Here is a 24870-nt window from a genome sequence, read left to right as displayed (position 1 = left end):
GCCGCCCGGCCGGCCGCTGGGTGCCGAGAGCGGCCCGGATGGCCTCGCGTCAGCTGAGTCGGGCCGCGGGGTGCGCGGCGAAGGGGCGAGCCGAGCCGGGCTGCGCGTCTCCGCGGCGGGCAGACGCCTCCGCCCGCTCGCAGCTCGGAGGCTCGCACTGAGACAGCCCCGCCGGCAGCCGGAGCGCAGGAGGGGCCGCGGGGGAGGCCCGGGCGCCGGCGACACCTAGCGGCTGCGGCGGCCCGGCGCCGGCTGAGCCGGGGGTGCGCGGGGAGCGGGGCGGCCCGGCGGAGGGAGGGCGGAGGGCGGGGCCCGCGCCGCGGGGAATGCCCCGGGCAACTAGGGGGGCGCTCCCGCCGCAGCCCTTCCTTGGGCGGCCTTCCCCGCTGCGTAGGCGCCGAGCCGAGCGGGGCGCTGCGGCTCTGTCCTCAGCGGCCCTGCGCAGCCGCCTCCTCCCGCGGGAGGACGCGGATGTGCCCGGCAGAGGCGGCAGAGGCACCGGAGACCGGCTCCAGGCCGTGCCCGCGTCCGGCCGCCCGAGGAGTCTCCTCGAGTCGTTTCGGTGAGGGCAGTGTGGGAAGGGGCGCTTGCTCGCTGCTTCGTCTTCTCCGGTTCTTGGCGGTGTTTCTTCTTGGGCTTGTGGGGTGATTCAGCTCAGCTCTGAGGCGGCTGGCATCCTCCCCCTGCTCCCCCCGCCGCTGGCAAGTCAGTAACTGAAGTTAAGGGAAAACATGTGGCTTTGTAGATCGATTTCTCACTCATCCTTTCCACATTTATCCTTGAATTTCCTTTCCTTTCCTTTGTCTCCTACATTCACGGTCCCCGAACCATTCCTCTTGTCTTCCATGTGATCACTCTGATGCTTCCTTCCTGTGCAGAACCTTCCTCTCGGAGTCCTCCGGCTTGTTTTCCCTCACTTATCAGCCCTTTCCACCCCTACATTTCTTAAATTTTGTGTGTTACTGAACAAGACCTAAAAAGTAAAAACTAGTTTTGTGAGCCAGTAATTCTGTATTAGCTGTTATTTTCAGGTTTCCACCACACAAAGAACAAAATACAATAGGAAGGCCAAGTTACTTCAGTGACATGGCTTTGAACGTGAAGTACTGGGTCTTAAGTACACTTAAGGGCAGAATCTGGCAAATTGGGGTTGGGGATTTTTTTGCTTTTGGACATGTGCCTGCCCTTGCTGCCTGCCTGCTTACTCTGTCAGCTGAAGTTCTGTGTCACGACCACAGGGCCCGTTCACAAAACGCGTCTCCAGACGTAGTGCAGGCCAGGGTTACTGACTGAATAGGCCAGGCCACATCTCAGGCTCCGTAAGAGGAACTAACTCATAGGTCTTTTGAGTTTTTTCTTTGCCACATTCCTATATATGCTGAGGGAAGCCAGAGCTCCATCGTTCTGCCAGCAGGTCTGCACTATGCTCTGTCTAGGTTGAGACCGGTATGTATTTTAATCTGCAGCAGCAGCAAACATTTTGAGGAACTCCATGTGCAGTTTATTCTAGCCAGTCTTCCACAGTAGGGCCGAGTGGAAGCTGCCTTTGCAGGAGCAGTGCCAGCTGAAAATTTCCCTGCTTCCAGCTCCATTGCACCCTTCTAGCAGCACAAGGAAACCAGAATACAGATGAATATGTTTCCCAGTAAACAGGAGTCACTTGTTCTTGCCTAAAAAAGGAGAGCAAGTATAAAACCACTTCTTCCATGCACAGAAATTCACTTTGCTCATGCTGATGTAGACTTTTGGTGAGATCAGTTTAGGATAAAAAGAAGTAAATATGACTCAAACAAAATTGCTGTTTATAGAGACAAAACATAATTACTTTTTGAATGTTTTCAAGATGTAGAATAGTTACCTTTGCAAAACTTGTGGGATTTTTAATGACACAGGGAAAGCAGCCATTCAAGCTTTGAACTTCCTGGTAATGCAAAGATATCCCTTATGGATCTTCTTTAAAACTCAGGACCTACCAGTTCTTGCTAGACCTACCAGTTCTCCTGATCTTGGAATGCTAACAAGATGATGTGTTTTATCTTACTCAATTTGAAGGCTATTTTGGGTAAGTAATAGCATTATAAATTATTTTGTGCAAGTTTGTTATTATATACGTGATTAGTAAAACAAGCTCTTGAGATAGCGCAGCAGTGAGTGCATTTATTGCAGCACGTCCAAGTAAGTTATGTTCCATAAATTATGGGGAGAAGGTGGGTTGGAAGTTTATGAAGCCATTTTTGTTCTCAAATATTAAAAATATCAGTAAAATATGCTTGTTTTACATTATATGTATTCATGTCCGCCATTGATACTTCTGTTATGGCAGGAAGTGTAATTATGACAAACAAAAGAAGAAGCTAAAACCCGAGCAGTTAGGATGAGTCACCAAAGAAATAAGGGGCCAACACTGATTACAGTGCAATGAGAGTATTTTAAGGTTTTCTACTTGTAATGGGGAGCATAATACGTTGTTAAGAGGGAAGTCTGTGAGAGTGTAACGTGATACCCATTCGGCCTTTGTATCTACCACCACTTGGTGCCCTCAGAGAAAGATTTTCACATCTGGGCAAAAGACAGTACAGAAGCGAGAGAGTGACAGACCTAAGTTTGAAACATAGGCACTGATTTTGATTAATTTATCCCATGAGTCTGGTTTTATAACTATAGCTATTGATTTGGTTTATTAGTGGAATATGTAGCAATCAATCATATTTCCATCTAGCTAACTATGATTATTAATATTTTAAACTAGTTTCAAGATGGATTGGCTGGTGAGTGCAATAGATCTGCTCTCTAAGCCAGCAAGAACAAAGTACACCCAGGTTACATGGAATGAATTATTGCCACTGGACAATCTGATGAAATCTATGTCAGCCATTAGAATATAAATCCAGCAGTAGGTATACAGTGTTGTCAGGAGACCAAGATTTCCTGCTTTGAATATAAATACACTGGCTTTGCGTCTGCATTTATTGAACAGAAGGACATAGTTATTTTGTGACAGTAAAAGTATAGGAGTTAAATCAGTCATGTTCACATAAGGGTAGATGGAAGCATTACAGAAATATATATTTTTAACACAGTGTATGTAGAAAGCAGTTACTTTACTCCCAAGAGCCAAGTTCAGGATTCTGTGTCACAGCAGCAGAAGTCAGTGATCTCACAACCAGCCAGCAGTGTGGGAAAGCATTGTGCTCAACTACAAGGGATGTGTTCATTTGCAAGGGAAAGACTGAAAGTCTTGGCAGGTAATTAAAAGGGGAAATGATTTTCAAATACAGTATTTTGTTTTTAAATGCAATTGTTTTTTTTCTATTGGATGCCAAAAATTTCTGAAGAATGCAGTATCCTCTAACTAATTGTATCTGTGCTCTGAGAGCTATTGTTCTGCTCACAGCACGAGCTATTTATATATTACTCTGTGTAGCACTCCTTTCTGTAATGATTTTCTCCCACCTACACAAAACTCCAGTCCATTTAAAATAAATTGATACAGCTTCTTGCTTTCTTATACCAAGCTGGTATTCATATGAAGTATTTTCCAGGTTACTTGGATTTAGCACAAAGTAATACATACAGGCCGCTAGACTAAAAAAAAAAAGAGATTCTCTAACGTCACTGGAAGACCAAACCCCTTCCTCTGTGAATGAATGGGAGCAGGAAGTAGTGACAAGAAGGTCACCCTTGCAAGAAACAAAGAGCTACGTACTGCTAACAAGAACTGCAGCTATCTCTACCATGATTTAAGTAACTGATAACTAGTCGTTGGCTAAGTTGCATTGTATATTTCAGATAGAAACAGGGAAAGCTACTGTTTTTTCTTGTAAACCTTGCTTGTTTGGCAAGCAGGAAAGAGTTCCCAAAGTGCAAATAGTGGGGTGTTTATTATCTACACTTGAGATTTGCATTTGTGTAGCTATCCTGGTGATTGGTTACTGATAAATTGCTGGAGAAATTACCATTACTGGAAGGTCTGTGTCATCCTGTGCTTATCCCTTATCTCTTAATTTTGTCATTTTATAGCATATAAATATTTATTGTATATCAGATGACATAAACATATGACATACCATTGTCACTGTTTTATTATTATTATTCCTTTATGTTGCTTAACTTTTCGGTTCCCATATGTAACTTCACAACATCCAATCAAAATGCTATTTAAATATTATTTCTCATTTCCTTACACATTGTATCACTAAATTTTGGTTATGTATCATTCATGTAGATAATAATGTCTTTACAATATCTGATTTGATGGTTTTATTTATATCTGGCATTTCTGGGATTTGGACATTGAAAGCGTCTACCAGTTGTGCGTATTTTTGGGATATGAAGCATGGTTTTAGTGGAAAATCTAGTTTCATTGTTTTATTTTTCTTGATTTTTTTCTCTAGTTGGAGATTACTCCAACTAATATAAATTAAGTCTTTCCATTGACTTCAGCAAGAGTCAGGTTAATCCTTTTAGATGGAATTTAATAGCACAGAGAGGGACTGTGCTATTTCTGTATATTTCTGTCCAGGTTTGCAAACAAATGGCTACACACTCCTTTATTTCTCTGCTACTGCTCTGAAAGGCAGGACATCCTGCTTTTCAAAACCAAAGATATGAGACCTACCCCAACCCAGTACAATTATCATACTCAGATAGGAAACGGTGAGGTATTTTCTGTAGATTGTCTATAAATGAAGTTTCTGCAGTAGAAGATAGGTCACTATGAAACTCTAGCCTAGTGAAAGAAAGATTTTTTTGATATTTTGTTTACATTTCTTTTTGGTGACTAAAACCATTGAAGAGAATTTGAGTGAAACAATGAAAATCTGCAGGTAATGGAGGCTGGTTAGTTGTGTGTGCACACCTCTGCTGCTTCTCCTGTTCAAGTACCATTCAGGAATACACTTCTCCTTTATGAAAAAAAATCTGAAATAGCAGGGAAGAAGCTCCTGTTCTTCTCTGTTTCTTTCATGTACATTCAGTGTCTCAGAATAGCAAGCATCTCCTTCTCTTATTCATTGTAAGTAAACTGCTTCATAGAAATTTGCAATCATTACTCACCAAATTGATTAGAAATGCTATCAGTGAGTCTCAGAACATTTGTACCATTGCCAGTTCAAAGTACTTGGTGGATTTGAAAATAAAGCACAAAATACACAGAGACTCCTGCAGTTACAATATTATAGATGTCAAACTTATGCTTTTTTCCTTATTGTAATGGTTGCTCTCTCCAGCGTTTTAGGACTTAAGTGAAATTTCTTCCAGTCATGACAGCTGGTTACTTTCCTGTAATCCTGTGACATAAAAAAGGAAGTTTGTTCTAGCAAAGGTGGTATCTGTTCCAGTGATCCTGTCTGACCTTAAAAGGCTGGACAGGAAGGTATGGAGAGACATGGGAATAAAAGAAGCAGGACTGGAGCTAAAAACTGACATAGAGAATATGAAGAGTATGAGAAAGGGCACATGAAAATCGCTTATGTAGTGGATGTTGGAGATAAAATGAAGTACAGGAAATCTGGGGACAGAATGAAGTGGGTTGAGGGAAACAGGCTACTGTAGGAAGGACTGAGTACTGCACACATTGTTCTGTGCACCGCCAGTCAAGGATATACAACGTACTGTCAATGTGGAGAGAATTCCTTACATATTCTGGAGATCCCTGTGCATGCTCACGTCAACTACATTTTCGAGTTTTTTGTGCACTGGCAGCTGGCTGTCAGGACTGCTTTCAAATGTATAATGGTAGCTTTTGAGATGTCAGTGGGAGATAGTCTTACGCAAAACAAGAACTAAGGTAGAAGGGGGACAGGAGGAGAGCTGGAATGGATGAAAGAGCATGCAAGAGAGAGGATATGGGAAAAGAATGCAGGAAATTAGGAGGTAAGTAGATGCAGGGCTTTACCTAGTCTAGGCCAAAGGCTTTTACTGTCTCATAATCTTACTAACACTAACTATGCAGGGTAGATAGGTAGAATTAAGACATTACTTTTTAATGCATTACTGCCCCAGCTAGTTGCCCTACCCTTCTGCTGAAAGTTGTTACACCCTGAGGGAGAGAAGACAGGAACCATACCTGTTTCCCTGTGTAGTGTGGCAATTAGCTTTAACCACCAGTGAGGACACAGAGGCAGGTGAGTCAGATCCCTATAGTTTCTTCTGCCACACCTCCTACAAGGTTGGTACCTGCTGGCACATGGGAGGGACAAAGCTATGTGATCTGTAATTTCTTTTAAAATGAGCTCAGCCAGATCAGTCAGGCTTCTCTTTAATTTCTGCTGTCCTAGGAATTCTCCTGCTTTAGGCAGCCGTGTGTATGTTAATATGTTGGTGCTAGATTTGGAAGATGGCAACCAAGTGAGAGAGAAAAAAATGTGGCATAAAACGAAGAGTATAGATGGTGGCTTCTATCTGCTTATGGAAAGAAAAGCTTCTTTTTGGATACCAGTGAGAAACTACATTTCTGCACATGGATTTAAGGTTGAATTTTGATCCTGGGCTGGCTTTCTTACGAAGAACAACAACAACAAAAAGATAACCGATTAAACTAATATGTAACATATGGAATACTTCTGACACTGAAAATATCAAAATGCATCTTCAGATGAGATTAATAATTCCTACAGATGTAAAGATAAAAAAAAAGAAGAGGTCACTCATAAATTCCAGTTGGTTTAATTGTGGATTTCCTCACTGTTTTCTTTTTGTGTAGCTTCTTGTTAGTTACTTTGCCAAATCATTGATTGATCAACTAAACTGTTCTCTTAAGTAACCCAAGCATGACATTTTTTAAGGTCTGTTTTCAGAACAGTATAAAATAATGAAAGCTATAAACAAAAAAGAAGCGGGAATGCCACAAACCCCCACATATCTATTACTTGTCATCTGTAGAGTCTAGCTGTTACCACAGAAGCATGTTAAAATTAAATGCTGAGCTTTATTTAACATACTTAGATGTCCTCTCTTTCGTTGCCTTTACTGTTCTTATTTCAGAGCTCTTTTGTTCACTTCACAATGTGGCATATTCGTGTTCACGTAGATACTTACAAGTCACAATATATTACTGTACAATTCTACTTAGCTTTTCAAAACAAATATTCAATTGGAGATTTTGTAGCCACTACATAGGTGGCAGTTACAGTTAGTTAAGTATTTTGCAGGACAGATATTAATTTATATCTACTAGAAATTAAAAAGAAAAATAATAAAAAAGAGGAGGGAACTATGTACTTGAAATTCTATATTGGTGTGATTTCACACCGTTAGCATTCTCATGCAATACTTTGTTTTAAAAATTAATTTACCTTTTTTTAATTTCATCAAAACAGTTTATTTTGCCCACCAATAAGCTCTCCATAGAAACAGTCGTATCTTGGTAACATACCAAGAATAAAGTTTGGGGAATACATGCCTCTGTATATACTGCCCTTAAAGAGACATTTGTGGTTGCTAAAGGGAATATGAGAGTTGCCTTTCTGCAATTGCAGCAGGCACAGCATTGCAATACAACTTGCCTTGATGCTTCCTAGATTGACCTCCTTACACATGAGATACAGGTCACTTCTACCTGCATTATTCCATGGCCTTCATAGGAGCATATGAGCAAAGATGTCAGACTGTTGCCCATTACAGCTGGGGTTTTATTTTTGGTTTTGTTTTAATAGGATGCTAGCCAATGAATGACAAACACATTTTGCTTTTGGCCATTGTCAGCTGAATTCAAAACTGTTTTGGCTACTGCCCCTGATTTTTTCCCCCAGTGTTTCTACACAGAAAAATCTTGAAAAATCTTATTGCTGGTGTCACCTCATGCAGACCTGTACTTGCTCTGTTGGGTGCTACTTTTCCACCACATCAGAGTTTATCTGGATGACTCCAGCTGACCCTAGCTTTACCAGCTCTCTTACTGTTTTGCCTCCCTCCTTTTTGCTCCCCTGTGGTTGCTGTAGGGCACCTGTTTGTCCTCTGGCACCTGATGTTGCCCTCTGTTCCTCACCATGCTGAAGTGATCCAAGGGAACGACTGCGATGATGTTTGAGCTTCTCTGCAGCACCATGTCAATATTTACACTGTGCTGGTTATTAGCAAGTTAAGCATATGACTACACTGTAAAATTTCCCCAGTTTAATCCATGCTTCAGGGGAAAAGAAGCAGGAAGTAGAGTGGTGCAGGGGCTATGTGTACCTTATGTGTTTGGCCTAGGCCTCAGATTGGGTACAGGAGGGCCATGCCATTATTTTCTCCAGTTAGAAAGGGACGAAGCATGCTTTTCAGCTGATTTTTACGCTGCTTTTAAGTTGTTAATTGCCACATCCCAGCTGAGAGTGATGTCTGCCTCGGCTGGTATTCTTCTCCAATTCAAAATAACTCAGGTGATTTAGCGCTACTGTAGAGTAGAGGGTGTCCTGGCCCCAGCCCTCTGCAGAGGCTTTTTAAGGTGTCAAGCAACAGAACATCCTATCCCGGGTTTTGATTAAGGGAAAGAGCGGTTATCAGCTTTGGTTTCAGGCCCAAACTAACTGAGGGAATGGAGACGGAGTCAAGATTTCTCTTGTCTGAGCATGCGGTTATTAAAAGAACATGTCTGGCAGCAAAAGGAGGCCTAGGAACCAGGAGAAACTAGGCAGATAAGCAGAAACTCTTTTTCCTTCTGTGTGAAGAGAATGAGGTGGAGAAAGAGCATCTGCTGAAACATGGTTTTAAAAATTCTGTATTTGTGTACTTAATCAAAATTTGCAGCACTAGTAGGTGAGCAAATATTATTCAGAATAAGAAATGGGGACACTGGGAGGGGTCTTTTTTGTTTGTTTGTTTGTTTGAGGGGTACTATGAACTGCCAGTGGTATTTTAGGAGGCTGAGTGAGGATGACCGAGGCAGCGACCAAGGTGTAAAAAAACACGGCAGAGCTTTAGAAGCCGTGGGGTCTTTTACACCCCCCTCACAACCTGTGTACGCCCACCCCACCTTAGAGACACTCTTCCCTCAGTTCTCTTTGGCTGTGGCATCTCCATGCTCAGGTCTCATGCAGTTGTCAGTCCTTGCTCTACAGCCTGCATCATCTTTCAGCAGCCATAGTTTGCTTTCTTTACATTTGACGCAGATGGTAATGGGGCAGGCCAGGGGCCTTTTCCGGGAGATTAAAATAGATGTGGGAAAAGGAAGAAGACAGAGCACTGACAGGAGAGCAGGAAAGTCTGCAGTGATATTGAAAGGTGGTCTGCACAGAGGGAAGAGATTCAGCCTAAAGCAGCTGATCTCTCCTAGGCCTTAGCAGAATGGGTAGATGGCTGCCCTCAGTAACTGTCAAAGACTGTGTCTACATTAGCAATTTGTTTCAAAGCAATAGTGCAATTTGGAGGAGAATCCTGTCATTGTCTCCATTTACCATGTGGTGTTTCAGTTCTCAGAGTGGTTTTAGCATACAAACTAAATTCCTGAAGGAGGAAATGAAAACAGAAGCTCTGTTGCAAATCTGCTCCACATGCACCCTAATGCTAATGGGGACAGTAGGTTCCAAAATAGTGTGTGAGCTGCATCGCCACAAGGTCCTCTAGCACATACCTAACACTCCTTTTCCTCAGAAAGCTTTGAAACAAATGTGTAGCGGAGGTGTAGCTCCAGGGACCAAGCTAAATATAATCTAGAATAAACCTCCAAAACACATATTACGGAAAAATGAGGTGCCCTAGTATTAACTGTTTTGTTCTACTCCTAATGTGCTGAATTACTTTCTCATGACAATACTGCCTACTTTGCCTGTACCTTGAGCTGGCTTTGGGATATGGCAAATCTAACATAAACATGTACCTAGAATGTTTCTTGTATCTGATAGGTGGGATATGCACCATGTTTTATTATATATGTTAGCTTTTAAGACAGCTCTTTAATCACTATTAACGTTGCTCATCTTAACTTGAATGGAAGAGATATAGCAAAATCTTCCGGCAATCACAGTAGTAGACATGCTCATACTGTAGCTGGGTATATAGAGAGAGCGGTGGAATTGTACCCCAGGATGGGTAAAGGCACATGGCCTGAAAACTGCACTCGGTAAGATGCCTACCCACCAAGAAAAAAAACAAAACCAAACCCAGACATAGCTGTATGAATAACTGTGACAATATCATTCTCTCCTAAACGGAAGTCACTGCATGCCTGCTATAAGGGTAGAAGAAACCAAACAATGTTTAAGCCAGAATGATGATTAGATGTAACAGTCAATACTTACCAGTATAATTACAAAAGTATATAGATTCTTAACTGTTGTATTGTCTTTTTTTTTTTCACTTTTCCTATGATTTCCATTTATTTATGAGTTTATTTGCATAGCTTACTGACAGCACTGATGTAAGCTTCTAAGCAAGTACTCTGTGCTCTGTGCTGCTATTGTCACTTACAGTTAAGATTTAGTTATAGCTGTTCGCCAGAGCCATAATGTGCCCCCATCCCTCACATATCCTACTGTGAATTGAAAATAATGTTCTAACAAAATGTTATGAAAGGGCCTGCAGGATTACAAAGACTTTTTTTGAATAGAAAATTCTCATGTTCTTTAGGAAGCTGTAATTTGTACGATTTAATCTTTTTTTTGTACCATGTCAGATAAACCTAGACATTCTGCTCTCAGATGATAGCACATTTGGAGATCTGAGAGAAACAAGGAGCTGCAGGAACATATTGCAGAAGCCTAAAGCACTTAGCAACAGAGAGAGTGTGGGATGCAGCGACAGAAGCCGGAATGTGGAAACAAGTGACATCAAGGCGGCTGTTTGGGAATGAAGAGCTTTAACTTTGTTTATAATTTCAGTAATTCTAAAGAACTTTGCTGTGTGGGAGGTCACTGCAGTCTATGACTCTGCATATATTCTTCTCTGTGTGACTGTTCTTCAAACTCCTATAATAATTATTACCCAAGAGTGCTGGATGTATTAATTCCCTTTTGTATTTCCTATTTCCCTCAAAACCCAGAGAAGTAAAATTAAGATACTTGCTTTGCTTCAATTTATCCTGTTAAAATAATACCCATGTGACATGTGCTTTGAAGAGATGGATATCAGGAAGTAGCTTGATTGCAGAGCTTGATTCTCCTCATACTAATATAACTCTCTTTCACATACAGTGAAGCAGCATTCTTATTTTCTAACAGGTCCAGTCTTTAAAATCATGTCTTCTGGAGTGATACAAGCATTCACCATGATGATTTTTAGTGCTTTGCATTAGAACATCCTGATAGTGTGCACTAATGATGGATGTCAAGTAACTACTAAGAGAAGATGGCTGAGGTGCTGACCAGGATAAATAGAGTTGAGACAAAGAAAAAATGTCTCCGACATCAGAGGGAGTTTTAGGAGGGGATTCAGCAATCGGTGTGTTTCTAAGCTCTGCAGGTCCCACTGAGGTAGAAATGATCTGAAGAACTTGAATTTTACTCACCAATTGCTGGAAACTATTTTACTGAATGCATATGCATCTGCAAATGCAAAAATCTCCTTTCCTCTGAACAGTTACTGTGCGCTTTAAATGGAGGGGCTGCACAGCTCTAGGGTTGAAACAAAGGCCGTAGGCTATGTAGGATGCTTAAGGAATTTGGAAACCTTGTCATAAATGTTACATTTTGTATTTAATGAGGGTTGAACTAGCTATTAGCTTGTATTTTCTTTTTTCTCTCTGTAAATCTCTCTTGTGGTTTGCATTATTCAGTAATCAAATTGTGTCCACTCTTCAGGTATTCTCTATTGAAAGTAATAGTCAAAGGAAATGATAGAAACATACTAAATTAGGTAATAATAGAGGTGCAACAGACATGCATAGAACAGGAAAAAAACGATGAATACTTTAATATATAATAATGATGCCCAAGCAACTATTAGTATTTAAATCTAACAAATTTATCTGCTTACTAGTACAGTGTAGAATAGCTTCAGGCTACTGTTGCTAATTCTTTAACTTCACATGTGACCTGTCATTGGGTAAGTGCCCAATTTTAAAGGAATTGGATTCAGCCTAACTAGCGATCAACTGTTTACTTTCAAAATGCTGCAGTAATTATTAAAATGCAGTAATCACACTAAATGGCAAAATTAAAAAGAAAAAATGAAGTAAAATAAAATCAAATTAAATAAAGGAAGGACATAAAATTAAGTCACCAGACCGAAGCTGGGTAACAAACATACTACTAACAAAATTAATAAAGTACAGAGACATCCATAGACTGTAAGAGAAGTGTAGTGTAGACAAGGCGTTATCAAATCATTCAGGCTACAACAGGGTGAACCTGAAAAGTCATCACATGACACTTAGAAACAGCAATTTCTTCAAGCCTTCCAAAACACACTGGGACCTCTTACAGCTCACTAATGAAGAGAAGATTATCTTGGCCTGAACCTCCCTAGCTCCCTTTGCTTAGGAATAACCCTGAAGAAATGCTCCACCACTTGTACCCTCAGGGCAAAACACTTTTTCTTGAGCAAGTTTCCCACAGGTTCCTGTCTGCAAACTTCTCAGAGACTAAGTGCCAGACTGTCTCTCTACATTTTAATGTGCCTCTTCCATATTAATAGCTACAGAGCCCCAGAGAGGAAGTATCACCTGTTGAAGAGGTTTAAAGACCTGAAATTCCAGCACCATTGCTAAAATATATGCCTTGACCTACTCCCACTTCATGTTTTTCCTTTCTTCTTACTTTCTCCTCTTGCTCTCAGCTACTGCCTTTCTCTTCTCGTAAGGAAGACCATTATCTCATTATCACAGATCTCTGCTGTACCCAGCATACGTAATTGCCACCATCAACCCTGAATTCTCTGACTCAGAAAATCTAAGTCAGAGGCTTCAGGCAGTTCCACCCGCTCTGTGGAGATCTGCCCGACCCTCTCACCTTCCCATTCAGCACTCCCACTCTCTGCCTTGTACTCCAGCTGCTTCTCTGAAAAACACCTTAGACAATAGAAATCGTAGGAACAGTAACATTAACCCCCACCTTTGCCTCCACTAAAAATCTTCATATTTTTTTTTAAATGGTACAAAAGCTTTTCCAGACAATAAAAGAAACACTTCAGGGTGCTACTGACACCATATTCTTTGTGATAACAAATTAAGGCCCTTTTCCCTAGGAAATGAGCCTGTAACCCAGCTTTTAATGTGTGAAGGAAGCCAGCGTCACTATCACGCAGGGAGCTGGAGCAAGATACTAGTCAGTGTTGCTGTTATCAAAGGGAAATTTGCCCGATTTTAGATCTGAGAAACTGAGGCCTAGGGTCTGCCACAGCTAATGTAATCTTGTTTCTTGCCTAAAAACTCAAACCACAACAAACATATCTATGAAAATTAAAGTATCTCTTTCAGGAAGAAGTCTGAAGAAGGTATTTTTTCTTTTTCATGTATTTCCCTCTTCTGTCCAGACTGTCTCTCACTGTTCTCCTGAGCAGCTTCTGGGGCTATCCTTGAGAGACCGACTTCCATCAGTGTTCAAGGCATGATTTCTTTTCTCTTATGGGAAGTCTCTCTTCCTGAGACCCTACTCTTAAACATCATAGGCATTTAGGGTGCTGCAGCCCATTTTCCTTTCCTTTCCTCTGCTATTCCCTGTGACTTCTCTCATCACTTTGTTCTGTCTTTGCCTCCTTGCCCAGTACTTTTCTGTGGATTCCTATATTCTTTCTGGGCTTTCTCCTCTTCTCCCCCCAGAAGAAAATCCTACTCATATGCTCTTTTCCATCCTGTACAGCTACGACAGAAGTTGTACTATCATCTACTGCACTTCCCTCTCCCTGTATGCCAGATGCCACATGTTACAGCCCTTGAGCTTTCCAAGGCAAATTGCAGTCTCTTACTGCATCCCACTAGCACCAGTCTCTCCCATCTTGTCATCTCCATATTTTTATGTTCCCAGATCGTTCACTTTGTGCACTTGTGGTGCTATGAATACTGGCCATTAAATGTGCACCCACACTATGCAAAGTAACACCCTATCAGAAATAGACAACATGATCCCAGATACACTAACTTCAGAGACAGACTGTTCTGGTACGTCCTTCTGCTGTAATTACATTGTTTTGGTATTTCCACACAGCACAGCACTATGCCAAGTGGCTAAGCCTGTTTCACATTGGCTCAGATGCTGCATCTAATGTCACATAAGACTGGCAACAGTCATCTGACCTCTCACTGAAATTGCGATTTGGAATTTTGGCCCTGGTCAACTCATTTCTTTTTCTTCACACTTCCCTGAAAACACAGCAGTTTTCACTGTCCCTGAAGTATCAGGGTCTTGTGAACTTGTGAAGATCATACAGGTGCTGAAAAGTCACAGAGGAGAAGCACATTCTTTGGAGTGCGCATGTGGCTGAGTGAGGGCTAGGTAGGTATTGCTGGGCTAGCTGAAAGAACAGGAGCAGTATTACAGTAGGATAGCCGTTATTCCCAAACATGCTTCTCAGTATGTGTTTTGAGGAAGTTATTATGGGTTCTCCGGAGGAACCATGTACATCTGCAGCATAGATAAGGGCAGGCTCTCCATTCTATCAGGCCTTGAAATGATTGTAGCAAAACAGTGTGAATAGCCATCACACTGAATCTTCTGGTCTGTAACTGATCTGCTGCCTACTAACTGAGCTTAACAGACAAGTGGTCTCTGGGTTAGGGAAGTATTTACATGCAGATGGCCTATGAAGAGTAGCATGGAAAAAATGGAGGCTCCTAGGAAAGTACATGATGCATTGAGTTTGCTATTTTAAGGAAATAAACCAAAGAGCTAAAGAAAAGGATGTTATAATTCCAGAGCTGGAGGACACTTTTTGTAGCAGACCTTAGTATGTGGTTCTTTTTTCTTAACTAAATCATGAAACGAACTACAAACCAGAGGCATAGGCCCTATTTGTTACAGATGTGATACCATGTGCAATGCCCTGGCATGTTTTTTTCGGTATTTATAATCACTGCAGTTTTGTCTTCTATGTTAGCTTGTTAGCTGGCACAGAGTAGACACTGCAAATCTTCTCATTAGCTTTTTAAGACAGAAGATATAGTTCTGTGACAAGTAAGACTTGTTTGACTTGTGGCATAACATTTGTAAGCAATTTCTCTCTCCTCTCTGCAAAGAAAAGTAGAGGTAGCAGTGGTGTCTTGGAAGGCTTTCTGTTCAAGTACAAATATTTTTAAAAGCAACTCTCCAGAAATGGCATAACTGATTTTCATATTGCTTCAAAAATATTTGTTTCCTAATTAGCAAAGTAGGCTCTAGCTATATTCACAAGGGAAGCAGTGCAATTGGAGCAGATCTGTGCATAATACACATTTGGGGTTTTTACTTTGAACTTGTTCTAGTCTGCTCCTAGAGACTGAATTTCCAGGACCAGTTAGAGAATTTCAGGTGCGCTCATGGAGTGCATGTTTCAGAGTAGTTCCAATTCAGAGAGAGTTCAACCCATGCACTCAAGGTCACTCCGTAACATGAAACAAGTGCAGGAGGTGGGGCCGCTTCAAAGATGCACTCTTGATCACAACCAAATTTTTAAAGTAGATGAACCATAATCTCAGATCTACCAATTAATTGGGGTTTTTTTTATTCATGTTTGATACATAGTGATTATGTTTCTGATGACTAAATTATATTTAAGTTACCTTTTTGCTAATTCAGACGGATGTATAATGCTTTATTTCAGTGAAGCTCTGTCTGCCTTCTCTAAGGAATCATTCTGTCAGTCTTATAATGGAATTCTACAGGTACAACATAAGAAATTTTTTTCCTTTCAGGGTAATTTATTAAGCATCTCTATTGCTAACAATACAGAAGAAGGAGTAACATCTGTCTTACTTTGATTCTACAAAGGTAAATACCATGCTTTTGTCTCTAAACGTAATAGATATGCCAGAGTATACAAAGTAGGTCCACTGAGTAAAAAAATAGACATTTTAATATAGCCATACCTAATACATGAAGAGCCATGTTTCCACTTGAACGCATTTTAGCAAAATTTTCAAAACTTGCTACCAAAGTTTCATCTATGTTTGAGTGGCCAAGGTCTACATACTTTTTATTATTGCATCAGTTAAACAAGGTAAAGTGCTGATAACAATTTCTATTTTTCCTGTAGTGCCATCACATAGAGAAAAGGCAATAGTTTGATCTTTCTAATTTGAAATTCTGAGGGAAAAAAGAGTAAAGATTACAATTCTATTTAGAGTATTTCTTGAATTAAAAGAAAAAATGTAAAGAGCAGGCTGATAGTATGTTGACCGGAAATACATGTAGTTGTGTGTGTATATATATATATATATATGGTATATAATTGTCTTTTATATTCTATAAAATGGCAATACAAATTGCTATGCTAAGGGAATAGATGATACTGTTGATATATTTGTAAGGGGCTAATTGCATGGCTTCAGAGTAATCTTTGGAAAATGAGAAGTAAAAGTCTCTTGTTCATTAGAAAATGGATACTGTAAGAGTTGTCAGCCTGGTGGTTTAAGACTTCAACAGAATGATAAAACTGCAAGAATTAAGACCTATCGCCTTTCTTCTCTAAAAACCTATAATAGGGATATTAAAAACAGACCTGGAAAATGGCATGTATAAGATCTCAAATTATAAGATGATTGAAGGATTCTCCACTCACATAACTTTCCAAAACTCATGTTACTGTTTCTTAAATGGAGATTCCCAACAGACTATATACTAGAGATTATTTGCCAGTTCTTTTTAATTTTTTTTCTTTGTTACACTTTGATGCTAGATGAAAGTGTATGTTAAGGCACACAAGCTAAACTTTATTGTATTGCAAATCACCAAGGTCTTTATTCCAAAAACAATAGTTTTTGTATTTTTTATAGGTTTGTGTCTTTTACTGCTCCTTTTTCTCTGCATTCCTTTTAGTTCATCTCAAAAGAGAGAGCTCTCAGCCTGAAGTTTCATATGAATCCAGCTCAGTCCTGGAATACTATACCATCGTAGTTCTCTCTGCATTATAGAGAAGTTCAACTGTACAGCTAATAAACTTCACTTAGTCTGCCTATTAAGAGAGGTATGTTTGCAATTTTGTGGAGGGTCTTTCAGTCTGAGCAATAAGGATTAAATTGTCTCATTCTGATTGATAAAACAGTGTTTCCAAGTTACTCTATAGACATTTAATATCATTTTATTATAACATTCTAAAGTATTTTAAAAATAGAATAAATGCTGTTAAATATAAGCCCTAGCCAAAATTTTAGCAAAAAGACAATCTGAATAAAATCAAACCAGAAAAAAATCCTAGGCATTAATAATAAGAATACATAGCAAACAAGGGTGGCTCAGAAAAGGAAGAAAGAGATATGAAACTATCAGCTATTTCAAACCTACTGCAGTCAAAACTAGAAATCACTTGCCATGCTGATTATGAGATGCAGGACCAAACATCAGGAAGAGAAATTTTTTTTAATTTAATAAAGGCACTCCACTCCCATTAAGTATTTGCATACTACTATTCCTTTTGAAACTAATATTGAATATAATGGTCTGCCCTTTAAAATGTTAAGGGGAAAAAGGCTATAGGAAGGCTTACTTCAACTATATTACCTGTAACAGTCTACTTCTGCTCTCCAGCTTAATTTCTGTAGGTTTACGTATCAGCGGCAATCAGTGGTTTACCACCAAAAGATGTTAGAATTGCTGCAGAGAACACCTGCACTTCTACTCATTCTTGTTCGCAGCTGGTTGCAACTCTGGGATTTTAATCTTCCTTCTAGCAACTATTTTCTTTAGTGTCATTATACTTTTTGATATTGTAGCTTTTCCTACAGCCCTACTAGGGATTTCATGATCCAGTATCTGCATATCTATAGATGTACTGATAAACATATAATCCGGTTTCTGGACAGTTTTTATTTCATAAAATACAATCAGGTAACAGCATCAATTGCTCTAAAAAGAAATTATTATAATTTTTACTTAAACTGTAATAAAGCCAGCATGGCCATGTTGCACTATTTTAGAAACCAGATGAGTAACCTTCCCACATATATGTAGAATGCAAAACAATTACTTGTTCTTAAACATTAATTTTCTAAAATTCTGAAGTACTGAGATAAAAGCTCACAATGACATATTTACATATATCATTACTAGAAATAATATATACCAAAAGCTCAGAATGGTATACATTATTAGAAAGAATAATCTAGAAAATGTAGTTACATAAAATAATAAAAAGGTATTGTGAAAGATATGAAATATCCAAATAATTTTGTGAAGACAAAGATATTTTTTCTATTTCCTTGAATAAGCAAGGCTTAATAGCCAGCAAATAACTACTTCCACATTGCATAATTTTCTACTGCTGACTTCCAAGCTGCTAAATCTCCCAGTCCAAGGTCAGGCTGTTGCTCAAAACAATTTCTGTCAGCTGCTTGAACAAAAGTCAATCAGCAGATATTTTGACCTTGGAGTGAAATATTCTTACAAGAGTGAGAAGCTAAGAATGGAAAATGGAAGTAATGATGCCAAGAAGTTTCAAAATTCATACTGTAATGCAATAAGAAATGGCCTGAACAGAAATGCATTGATCTAAAAATATTGGAGGTCATCACCAGGTTATTTTAGGTCTCTCTTTGTTTGCTCCCAATGATTAATTCCTAGAAGTCTATTTTGATCCTGTGAGTGCTCCCAGACCAAATGCACAACAGAGAAAGTGTTACGATAAGGATGCATTTAGCTATTTTGGAGTTATACATACAAACAATAGTGTTATTTCCCCAAGATGATTTCTATCTACAGCATTTGTAGCAGCTCAGAATTATAACAGCAAATGTGCATCAGGAGAATATGAATAAAAATGCACTGTCATATTTGGCTTCAAGAGAGATTTGGGAAGGTTTTCAGAACTAATTTCTTTCTTGGAATAGGCTGTACTTCCTCTCATTTAAGGTTTGTCTTGAGAATCTTTATTAAATGAAGAAAATGCATGATGGTTTTAAACAAAACATGTCACTACTTTTTTTCCAAAATAAAATCTTAACTACTAGATGCCTAGCAATCAGCTTAAGCTGAATGCAGCTAAAATAGAATTAATTTCTGTGTTCCATCTCTGCTTCTTTTCTCACATTCTGTAGAAAGTATAACCATCTTGCCAGTCTCTCTGCTCAATAAATTGGATGTTGTCTTTAGCTCAGGCCTCTCTCTAGGTTTTTACACATACAGCTAAATGTTCTGCGTTTTTAGTGTGTTTCTAAGCTGCAGCTTTCACGCACATCACCAAAAATCTTGTTCAGACTTTAACCTTCTCACGTTTGGAAGAGATGTACAGGGCTTTGGGCTTTTGCACAAGACTTCTTTGCTAGTACTCTAGCATACTAGGCATAGCTTCTTCATTAGAAGAATGCCTACAGCTTCTTGAGATTTAAGACAAGATCTTTGACTGAGACAAGAAGTTTACCTCCATGATCAGTCTAGTGAACCAAAATTAGTACTTCCTTAGAAGAAATATATGCAAGTCCTTGGAAGTCTTTCCAAAATAAGCTGTATCAATTGTTGTCTGCTCCAGTAGAATGTACTTGTAAATTGGCATAAACCATGTCTTAATCAAAGAAAGAAAATAACAGGAATTTTAGGCAAACTATCTCATTGAAGCAATAGTTCCATCTTTTGAAAAGTCACAAATGGACTTTGATGTGACCAACTGCTACCTCAAGTCCATAAAGCAGATCTCAGAATCTGTTGTGTTTCAACTTAAACCTCTTACAAACTCATATAATGCAGCTATATAAAAAACCTGCTGCATCTCCCTCCCCAAAGACTGGTTAACCCACTCAAGGTAGAACAATACAGCCTGAGTGGGTGAGTCAAATCTTCAAGATTGTTCACAAAAATATTGCACATTGCTATGCTTTCTTGAAGGGGCAGGTGCTGGGGTGTGTGTGTGTGGGTGTGTGTGGGTGTTTGCACGCGTTGTGTGTGCATTAACTGAACAAGATCACTTCTCCCATATAACACATTTTCTGCAGATCAACTGGAATTCGTCTATATGCCAAAGAATATTTCCCTAATGAAAAAAAAAGCCAAAAAACTAAGACCTTTTTGTGAGCATTCCCACTCACATAAAAAAAAATATTACTTCTATATTTTAACCTTCAAAACTTACACTTCATCTTTAGAATTTGGCACTGAAACTTTTCATATGATACAACCAAAACACAGTGACAACTGTCACCCCAAACTCAAACGCGGCTCTGTAAGAACCTGGCAGTTTCACAGTTCTCAGTCACTGCAGTTCTTTCTTGTGTTGATCACTTCTTTCCCTTCCTCTTACTACACTGACACACTAGATCAGAAAGGAAGCCAAGAACTGTTTTCAAGTAAAAACTTGGTATTTTCCTTCTCTTAGCATTCATTTACATTAAAACTGTCCCAGACACGCTGTCGATGTATCTTAAAAGACCATCAATTGCTTGTCAAAAGATTCACAAGCTTCAGCTACTTTGTTAATGTATGTTCCAGAGTTCAGAGACCATTCCATGTTTGACAATTTTTGTATACTGCCCAGTGACCGGAACAGTGCTGGAATACTTTACAAATATGTGTCACCATCTCAGTAAAGGATTCAATATGCTGCTCTGTTTGAAAATCTATCTGTATTGTGTCCTAAATAAGTAATTTCCACCATCTTTTCACATTTCCCTACCCCTGCAGTCAGGTATGTACCTTCCTAATTCAGGACATGTTTCTTCATGGTACAGCAAAAACTACAAATGATATCAAAATGTGACAGTGTAACCCTCATCTCCTTACTAACTTTTCCATGGAAGGGCTGCAGGTAGCCCTTAGATAAGGTTAGGAATCCACAAATTCTGTTCGAATGTAAAGGTAGGTGTAAGTAAGGCATCTGAGTCTAAAGATGCTATCAATAAGCCACAAGCAGCTCTAACAAACAGCCCTAAAACACAAAGGACAGAAGGATGGGAAGGAACAGTATAATCCCTCACAACTAACCATAAAAGCCCTGTACTCCCATATCTGTCTCATCAGCTGTAGGGATAGACAGCTGCCACAGATTGTGATAGCAATAGAGGTCTGCTGCACCTCTCCGCTTCCTGTACAGTTAGTTATTTGAAAGGTATGTTGATTCCAGCAAGCGGTTGGCCTCTTGTAGGCTTAGTAAAAGTTCTTCCTTTTTCTCCTCCCATTGGACAAGTTGGTCACACAAAGTGTACTCCTGACGTTCAGTAACTTGGTTCACCTCTTCCAGCTCTCTCAAAGAATGGCTTTTTAAGGACCTTTATCAGGCAACTTAGAGCTATTCTTCTGTATCATATCTGATTCCCCCATGTGAACAGCAAACGGTGAAGACATTTTGTTTCCTTGACCTTGTTTTCCTTGCCTAACTCACAAACTTCATTTCTTCATAAGAATAAGCATATACCTGCCAGCACTTCTTTCTCTGAATTTACTTCTATTTCTTAAATCCAGCAATGCACTCCCACTCAAAGGGAGAGAACTGTGAATTCTTAAAGGCACTTAAAACCAGGCAGGCATACCACAAGTAGAGTAAACGTAGATCCCAGTTTTGAATATGGTAGTCCATAAATATGTTAAACATTATTTTAAAGTCCCATGTCTTCATTAGCCTATCAGCCTGAAGACTACCTGATGGCCCAGAATCACAACTCAGACTTTTTTTCCTAAAAGTGTCAAAGAAGACATGACATAAATTTAGCTCTTTCATCTCTGTGGGCAGTCAAGTTACCCTGCAGAAGTCTGGTAATACAGCATCCATGACTGCCTCTTGTCTCTGAATATCAAACAGCAAAATCTACAGGCACCATAATTCAGGTGCACATTTGCTACAAATATCCTGGGAAGGGATCTGAACATGCATCTCAGAATTACTCATAGGAAACAAACTTTGACTGATGTACTAAATAGGGCTCGGCAGATGTTACCTCAGCCCCTGTACGCAACACCACTGGACACTCTTCCTGCCCAACACTGCTGTGATTATACAGTGTTTCCACCCTTTGTTTGGTCTTAGTAACCACTGCTGCTCACACAAGTGGAACTGACACACAAGAAGTAAGCAGGCAGCTTGATGAGTTAGCAGCAAAGTTTTTCCCCTTTCTGACTCAAGCATACTTTTGGCCCAATAGCCATGAAAGCAGATACTTCCTATATGGATTTTTACTACATCGACTCTTTACGAGTCTTCTATTTCTGAGGCAGCTTCCTCCTATCTGACCGGGTGATATTAAACCACAGGTTATTATGACCTCTTTGCTTGGGTCAATGGATTTACCTAAATTCCATTTCTTGAGATCCTGTCTGTGCCAACTCTCCGTAATCTCACCTACTTTCTCCCTAGTTTTATTGTACTTCACATTACAATCTGTCCTGGTTTCAGCTGGGATGGAGTTAATTTTCTTCTTAGCAGCTGTGACATGTTAACAGTGCTGTGCTTTTGATTTAGTATGGGAATAATGTTGATAACACTGATGTTTTAGCTGTTGCTAAGTAGCGCTTACTCCAAATGAAGGATCTTCTAGTTTTCCATGCTCTGCCAGTGAGCAGGTGCACAAGAAGCCAGGGGGGAGCATAGCCAGGACAGCTGACCCGATCTAGCCAAAGGGATATTCCATACCACAGAACACCATGCTCAGTATATAAACTGGGGGCAGTTGCCTGGGAGCTGCTGATCGCTGCTCAGGGATTGGCCGGGCAGCAGTCAGCAGGTGGTGAGCAGCTCTATTGTGCATCACTTGGGGTTTTTCCCTTGGGTTTTATTCCACTCTCCCTCTCCTCTTCATTACAATTATTAGTGTTATTGTTATTGTTGTTGTTGTTATTATTATTACTTTATTTCAATTATTAAACTGTTCTTATCTCAATCCACAGGTTTTACCTTTTTTTAATTCTCCTCTCCATCCCACTGCAGGGGGAAGGAGGAGGAGTGAGCGAGCAGCTGCGTGGTACTTAGTTGCTGGCTGGGATTGAACCATAACACTATCTAAATGTTCAGCGACCAACGATGAATAAATCACTAGCCTTCCAATCAACAAATCACTTTTTTTTTAGGGTGTAGGAACATATGTATTTGAAAGAATTACTATAAACTTTCCAAGTCACACAGGTACTGACAGGTAAACTCCCATTTTTTTATGAAATTCTCCTATCATAGTTGCAACTTCAATAGCTGTCACTTTCTTGCTGTTTTGTATACACCAAGCTTTTCTCTGTAAATGTCAGATTATGCACACTGATACCTTTCTGAAGTTAAAAAGTTCTGTTCTTTTAACTATAAGCCTTTTTGCCTTTTGGACCCGTTACGTATTAGATGGAGACTGTCTGGAGTGTAAATTTGAGTCTTCTCCAGAACAATAAAGTAGAAATCAATATTTTAAGCATCCAAAATTGACATCACACACACAACATAATGCTTGCTGCAGTGTAGTTCCTTGCTGTACTCCATGGCTTTCTACCCTGTGTGCCGAGAGGGTCAGAACTGCCCTCCTTACACTAAACCTCCACCTAGCAGGGAGTGCATACTTGGACCCTGTTGAGCTCTGACCCAGGCATTTTAGACTGAACTGTTTTCACGACCTGACTGGTTAACAGTGGCTAAAGCTTTATCTTTGCTGTCATAGTTTTGTAACCCTCCCCTTTGGGAAATGGCAATACACCCTTCCTCTTACTGTTTTCTTTGACTGTTTCTATGGCTGAAACACTAATTCAAACTGCAAACGTTACATTCAGTCCACCATCTGCTAGCCAAATATTAGAGATATACAAAGTTTTACTCAGTAGTCTCGTTTCCAGTCCCTCAAGTTCCCCTTGAAGCTTCTAAGCACATCTCCGCCTCCCGGGAATGTGAAGACCAGCCCTTTGGGATGCAGCACCATCTAGTGAGGCAAACTAGCTCAGATCTTCACGGGGCCTTTGAAAGGATGCCACCACCGGTAGTCACAGTGGTACGAGCTGCTTTTCACAAGAGACCAGTGTTTATTAGTCATCTGGAATCTATCACGGAGAGCAATTACTGCTACATTTAAATATTTTGCTGTGCTTTGCCACACTAGCCAAAGAGCTTCCCGTGATAGATTCCACATAGATTCTTGTATTTCAGTTGTCTTGTAAAATTCGTCCCTATACCCAGTTTCTAAATCCCAGCATCAGCACCTTTGTGCCATGTCTCTTCATTGCAGCCTTCGTTTTCTCCTGCCTCCAAACAGACATCTGAGGAACCCACTCCCTCTTGTGTTAAGCCATTTGCTGCCACCTAAATGCCTAGCCATTATCCCTGGAATTAACTCTGTGCATATGAATCGCCTGATTCCTGCTAACGCCTTCCCATACACAGTACCTGTTGGGCGATGGATGCACACAACTCCCAGCAGGTAACAATATAAAATCTGTGTGTAAAATGAGTCAGACAGGTTAGTCATAAATTAATTAAAATTTTTGCATATTCCTCATAGTGTCTAAACGATTCCCACATCATCTCTCTGGCCTGGCTAATGCAGTACTTTCTGATTCCCACCATTCAGCACACTGATGCTGCAGGTCTAGTCTTTCAAAGGACAGTTCTTTACTATCAGCTGTGAATTACTTGGATGCACTTTTTCAGGTATTCAGTGCCAAGAAATTGCCCCCAACTGGCCTGGGCTGCCAGGATTCATTGCTCACTCACTACATTTCTAAGCTTTCACTGTCATGTTTCAGTTAAGCTGTCCTTTATACTCATCATGATGATGAACATGGTAACACAGCCGGTTTTCCTCACATCCCTCCTAAACCCCTTTACCACAATGCTCACGAAGAACTCGAAAACACACAGGTTGCAATGGTTGCCTCCTATAACATTGATAAATACGGCCCGGTTGTTTCCTAGTTTGCCACTTTTTTTTAATAGGCAGCT

At 40.0% G+C, this 24870-nt stretch overlaps 1 long non-coding RNA gene across 1 annotated transcript; it reads left to right on the top strand.

The window, feature by feature from the left end:
* The first annotated feature begins 341 nt into the window (after positions 1-341).
* LOC130150627 (uncharacterized) lies at positions 342-24368 on the top strand. The gene is made up of 4 exons (XR_008822306.1): positions 342-562; positions 15743-15818; positions 16866-17013; positions 22851-24368. It is a non-coding gene; the product is annotated as an uncharacterized LOC130150627 (long non-coding RNA).
* Positions 24369-24870: the final 502 nt, after the last annotated feature.

The sequence above is a fragment of the Falco biarmicus genome, chromosome 5 (assembly GCF_023638135.1).
Source record: "Falco biarmicus isolate bFalBia1 chromosome 5, bFalBia1.pri, whole genome shotgun sequence".
NCBI classification, from domain to species: Eukaryota; Metazoa; Chordata; class Aves; order Falconiformes; family Falconidae; genus Falco; species Falco biarmicus.
Note: the sequence above shows the minus strand (reverse complement) of the source record. Positions and strands in the feature narration are given on the sequence as shown.